A 6,268-nucleotide genomic window follows, 5' to 3' on the forward strand; every position below is an offset into this window, starting at 1 on the left:
GACAGCTCTCCCTCTCCACTTGCCTAAGCTCTCAAAGGAGCCGCCTCCTGCCGCCTCCTCACCTCTGCACTCGCCTTTCTGTGCCTGCTCCCCTGGCTGAGCTCGGGGAAACCAAAACTGAAGCCCAGGTGCAGGCACATCACTGTTCTGCTAAAATAAAAGACTGTAAAATAAAAGATGAGGTAAGTGCTGGAGCTGGGGCTGTGGAGAAAGGCCCGTTGGCCCTAACTTCTTTCTCCCCAGAGAGGGATGCCGGAGGTGCCTCTCCCATCTGATGTGTGGTCCTTCTTGTCAGTACTCCTGCTCTGCTCCAGGCAACACATTATTTTTTCTCCTTTTAATCTTTATTATTGAAAGTATTACATAGGTCCTCCGTTTCCCCCCATTAACCTCTTCCAACCCTCTCCCATCTCCCTCCACCCCACATGCCCTCACCATCCCAAAGCCTGTGTCCACGGGTTATGTACATGTGCACACAAGTTCACTGGTTGATCTCTTACCCTGCCCACCCTCCCCCGCCTTCCCTCGGAGGTTTGACAGTCTGTTCAATGCTTCTATGTCTCTGGATCTATTTTTGTTCAACAGTTTATGTTGTTCATTAGATTCCACAAATGAGTGAGATCATGTGGTATTTACCGTTCTCTGACTGGCTTATTTCACTTAGCATAATGCTCTCCAGGTCCATCCATGCTGCCACGAATGGTAAGAGTTCTTTTTTGATTTTTTATTTTACAGCAGCATAGTATTCCATTGTGTAGATGTACCACAGCTTTTCATCCACTCATCTATTGATGGGCACTTGCGCTGCTTCCAGAACTTAGCTATTGTGAATCGTGCTGCTGTGAACGTGGGGCTGCATGCGTCCTTTCTGATGGGTGTTTCGGGTTTCTTAGGACATATTCCTAGCAGTGGGATCATGGGGTCAGATGGCAGATTTATTTTTAATTTTTTGAGGAAACTCCACCCTGCTCTACAGAGGCTGCAGCAGTTGCATTCCCACCAGCAGTGACTAGGGTTCCACGTCAACAAACGACAAGTGCTGGCGAGGATGAGGAGAGTGAGGGTCCCTCTAGTTCCTGTTCCTGGCCACACATTCCTACAACTCTCGTCCCGCAGTCTTGTTGGAGCCTCTATGATTCCATGAGGCTGTAACTGCCTCGATTATTTAGAGGAGAACGGGGTGTGTTCTAGAAGCTGTGCTGTGGGCGATCACAGCCCCGAGCATGCTCACTTATTAACAGTTCATGCTGAGCTATTTCTCCTCCAAAGGAAGACGGGGCCAGAGCTGTGCTGACCATGTACCCCCATGTTTGTCTCCACCCCTTTTGGTACCTGTTACTAACCTACTTGGCTCCTCCCACTTTCAGCAAAACAAAGACATGAAAGAGAGCAACCATCAGGGAGGACCATTGCTCTCCAGGCTTTCACCCAAGTAAGCATCACCAAAATTACCCGGGCAACATGGCTATGGCACCCCGGAGAGGAAGGCCCTCGGTACATGCCATGGTGGTTTCTTACAGGGGCAAAGGTATTTGTTATCCAGGGCACTGCCTAGCTTTTTGCTCCGTGATGTGCAGAGCTAATGCTAAAAGCTAGGCCATCCTGGTAACCCTGGCCCCATTGCCCCACATACCCACTTGCTTTTGGTCTCAGGTGGTTAACTTAAGCCCCTTTTTTTGTGTGTTACAATTTTATCATTGGATGTAACCTTGTCCAAAAGTCTGTGTCTGGCACCTGTGCCCAGGCCACAGAGAACTGCAGAGACACCCGAAGACAGGCGGCTGTCACTGCTCTTACCTCCCGCTGTCCGAAGAGGCTTTACAGTGGAGTCTGCTCTGGAGCAGGACCCTCACACTTGAGGATCAGGGTTACACCAGCCTCTCTTGGTCCCTAAAAGGAGGAGGACTTCTGGCTAATAGCTTGACCAGTTATGTGAACCAAAAGCTGTCTTAACACTTGGCATCTCTTCAGCCAGAAACAAACGTATCATTCATCCTGGACTGCCCTGAAGTGAGTAGAGAATGACTGTAATTTAAGGAGATGGTCCTCAAGTAAAGGAGCCACTTGGTAAATTTCAAGGGCTGCCTTGTTTGGGCTCTGCACCCTCCATCCCCCCTTTAATATTCTTCTCCAACCCTGCGTTGTTGGACAGTTTATCGCATTGGGCTCTACCTGGTAGTTTGCTTCATCTGCAGCGGGGGCTGTGTCGGGGGACTAGCTCAGTGCTGGCAGCAGGCTGCGTCCCCGCCAGGGCCTGCGGGCGGGCGGGCGGCCCCAAGCAGGGGATGCAGCCCCTGTGTGGCTCGGAGCTCCTGGCCCACTGGGTGGTGCCTGGCTGTGCAGTGTAGCCAGCAGGTGAGCGGGTGGTTTCTGGTATGAAGTGTAAGGCCCATCTCCTCTATCCTCTCGGAGGGCCTCTCTCCACTCCACATGTCTTCCCACTGGTGACTGGCCTCACACATCTTGCTGATGGGCATGGCTTGCAGCTGTTCTCAACCTGTGGGTCGCAACCCCTTTGGCGGTCCAACGACCCTTTCACAGGGGTCGCCTAAGACCATCCTGCATATCAGATATTTACGTTACGACTCATAACAGTAGCAACGTTACAGTTATGAAGTAGCAACGAAAGTAATTTTATGGTTGGGTCACAACATGAGGAGCTGTATTTAAAGGGCCAGAAGGCTGAGAACCACTGGCTTAGGGGGTGGGTAGAGGGGCGGCAGCAGTGAGCGCTGCCTGAGTCTGACTCATCCATCCAGACCCGCAGGAGTGACCGGAAGCCCTGGCGGGGCCCTGAGCCCTGGGCTCTGCCAGGCTGACCCTCCGCCTCTGGCCGAGTCTGCAGCAGGACTGCTGGTATATTTCCTTAAAAAAGCTCGCCGAGAGCATGCCCAGCTGCTGGGGGCCCTGAGGAGTTCCTCCCACAAAGCGCTGCCGGCCAAGTGGATGGCTTCATGCCCAGTTTAAGGGCCAGTTCCGGGGATCGGACTTGGAGTGCGAGGACTTGGGGAGGCTCCAGCACCCGGCGTCTCTTTGCCACCCCAGCCTGACCTGCCACCCTGACCCAGGAGCCGCAGCCGCCCCAGCCTGTGGTCCAGGGGCTGCAGGCGGCCACCCCAGCACCAGGTCCCCACCGCCTCGGCCCGGGCAGCCTTCTTTGCCCACCGCTCCTGGTTCCTGCTGCCCTGGCCAGGGTGCTGCCAGCAGCCTCCCCCCTGCGTGGTCGGTCCACTCCTTGGTCTGTTTGCAGACGTTGCTGTTACTGTGGAGAACTTCGGTCTTGCGGGGTTAGCCCCGGCGCTGGTCCCCCTGGCTCCACAGGCCCTGCTGCAGGTCGGTGGGTTAGATGAAGTCAGAGACTGGCCTCCTCACAGTCCCCCAGGGAGGGCGCCAGGGCAGCGCGGGCAGAGGTTTCTCTCCAGGCCTCCTCCTGGGCAGGCAGAGGCCGCCTCTGGCCGGGCCCTCACGTGGCGTTTCTCTGTGCACAGGCCTCCCTGTGCCTGTCTCTTCTTATAGAGACACCACTCGTGTGGCTGAGGCCCCCAACCTAAACCTTCATCAATCGATTCCCCCAGAGCCAGCACAGCCACGCTGGGATCCATATGTTGGCTTAGGCTCCGGGAGATGCGCGCTGGGAGATGCAAGTCAGTGTGGAGACGTTTGCAGTGTAAACAGTGCGGCCTCTCCCAGTGCCGTGACCTCCCGAGCAAGGATGTGAGCGCGTCACACACAGGAGGCAGGCGTCTTGGACACGCGCTTCCACTCTCAACAACCCCTCCCCCCCAACCCCCCTGGCCGCCTACACAGGCGGCCGGACTTACCGGCAGGGCCTCTGTTCCCATCCCCATGAGAGGGGGAAGGAGAGGAGCGGGGTCTCCAGGTTAAACTCGCAGACCTGCACAGGCGGCCCTCGCAGCAGGTGCAGGATCTGCCAAAGGGACTGCCCACACCCTCAGGTGCCAGCCAGTTTCATGTTGTTTGATGACTTAAAATGCATTTAAAACAGTTCGTTTGAAAAGTGGGAAGACAGATATGGACATCTATATATGGACATCTATATGATATACACATGTGTGTGCACGTGTGTTAAGTGTGCGTGGAAGTATTTTCTTTCATATGAGCTTTGAGAAGGTTACAGCGACTCACAAATTAAATCAGATGCTGGAGAAAAGGCCATCAGAGGTAGTGGCTAAATTACTGTTGGTGAGGCCAGGCTACTGTGCTATGGAGCCAGCCTCCTGCGTGAGGCACTGAGTGATGTTAACGATAGCCACATTGAATGAACAGTTACTTTAGTCAATTGTTACTGTAACTCTATGTGGTGAGTATCCTATTATCCCTATTTAATAGATGGAAACAGGCACAGTTTTCTCAAGGTCAAAACGACCACCTCTCCGAGCAGTTCACTGACAGGACAGAACAGGACTGATAGCTGTGTCCTTATCCCCTCTTCCAAGAAAAAGCCGCAGAATGTATCAGTTACTCAGCCTGCCCTTATCTCAGCCAATGGGAAAGCGGGGGAAACTAGCCCAAGGCCAAGAGTATGATAGCCACCCCCTTGCCTTTGTGTAACCAGACCCTAGCTGCACCCTGCCCTTGCGTCACTAGCCCCTGGCCCTCACTCAACCAACTGGAATCAGCCAAATCAGTGGTCAGAGTGTGCCCCCACCCCCCAACCCCAAGCCCTATAAATTCTTTGTTCCCTTGGGATTCGGGGCTCTCTCTTGCATCCAGTAATGGAGGCGGGGGGGCGGGGGGGACCAAGTCCCAGGCTTGAATAAAAGACTCTATGCTTTTGCATCGGACTCGGCTCCCTAGTGGTCTGTCTTGGGGGATCTTGAAATCTGGGCATAACATTCACCTGGATTCTACACTTGAGCTTTTGAGTCAACCGGACATCCCCTTTGTTTTTTGTTGCTTTTTTCCCCATTCACCCGCTCCTACCCTCACCCACCCCCCTCAAGCCTTCACCACATTATTATCTGGGCCCATGGACAATGCATATATGCATACAAGTTCCCCTGTTAACCTCTCCCTGACCCACCTTCCCTCTGAAATTCGTCAGTCTGTCCCATGCTTCTAGGTCTCTGGATCTATTTTGTTCATCAGTTTATTTTGTGTATTAGATTCCACATATGAGTGCAATCATGTGATACTTGTCTTTCTCTGATGGACTTATTTCACTTAGCATGATACTCTCCAGTCCCTCCATATCTGACTCAAAGGGTAAGAGATCCTTCTTTTTCACAGCAGCATAGTATTCCATGGTGTAGATGTACCACAGCTTTTTATTCACTCAACTGCTGATGGGCACTTGGGCTGTTTCCAGATCTTAGCTATTGTAAGTTGTGCTGCTATGAACATAGGGGTGCATACATTCCTTCTGGTTGGTATTTCAGGTTTTTTAAAGATACAGTACTAGAAGTGGGATGACTGGGTTGAATGGCAGTTCATTCTATTTAACAGTCTGCATTCCCACCAGCGGTGCACGAGGGTTCCCTTTTCTCCACATCCTCACCAGCACTTCTCATTTGTTGATGATAAACATGCTGACAGGTGTGAGTTGATACCTCATTGTTGTTTTAATTTGCATCTCTCTGATGATCAGTGACTTTGAGCAATACCAGCGAGAGCTTTATGTATGTAGATAAACTTGCTTCATGAGACCTGCTTTCTGACGTAGCTAAACTTTTCCCAGCCCAGTGAAGCACCCCAACTTCTCTTTCAGGTAATGGTCAGAAACACAGCAGTAAATGCCAGCATGAAGCAGATTATTACTGTAGATCACGCAGGGAGAACAAAGGGTAAATATCTACTATATACTTACTCCAGGACTTCTGTGAGGATCAAATGAGATGAAGCACATGACAATGCTTCACAGACATTTGGTTAAACTGTAAAATATTTGCACCTTGCCATAAAGCAAGTCATGTTCCTGGGCTGAAGAAACTCCAAGGAAGCTAGTCGCTAGGGAGAGGAAGCTGGTCGTTGCTACGTGACGTCATTACCCAGCTCCCACAGCCACCATTTCTGGGCTGGGCTGGGCTGTGGGCTGCATTTTGCGCCATGGGGTCTTGGCAGTTTGGCTGCGATTAGATGAGCTGTTGCTCCAGGGTGGTGGCAGGGCCTGTGTCCCACTTGGGAGAAGCTGAGTGTTGCTTTGTGGGCGCCATGTCCTCAGTGCTGTTTCTTTGTAAATGGCCAGTGCATGTCATGGCAGCTCCTGTGTTGAGCATCTGCCCCTTGGTGGTCAGTGCGCATCATAGCG

This window comes from Myotis davidii, unplaced genomic scaffold, assembly GCF_000327345.1.
Source record: "Myotis davidii unplaced genomic scaffold, ASM32734v1 scaffold203, whole genome shotgun sequence".
Taxonomy (NCBI): domain Eukaryota; kingdom Metazoa; phylum Chordata; class Mammalia; order Chiroptera; family Vespertilionidae; genus Myotis; species Myotis davidii.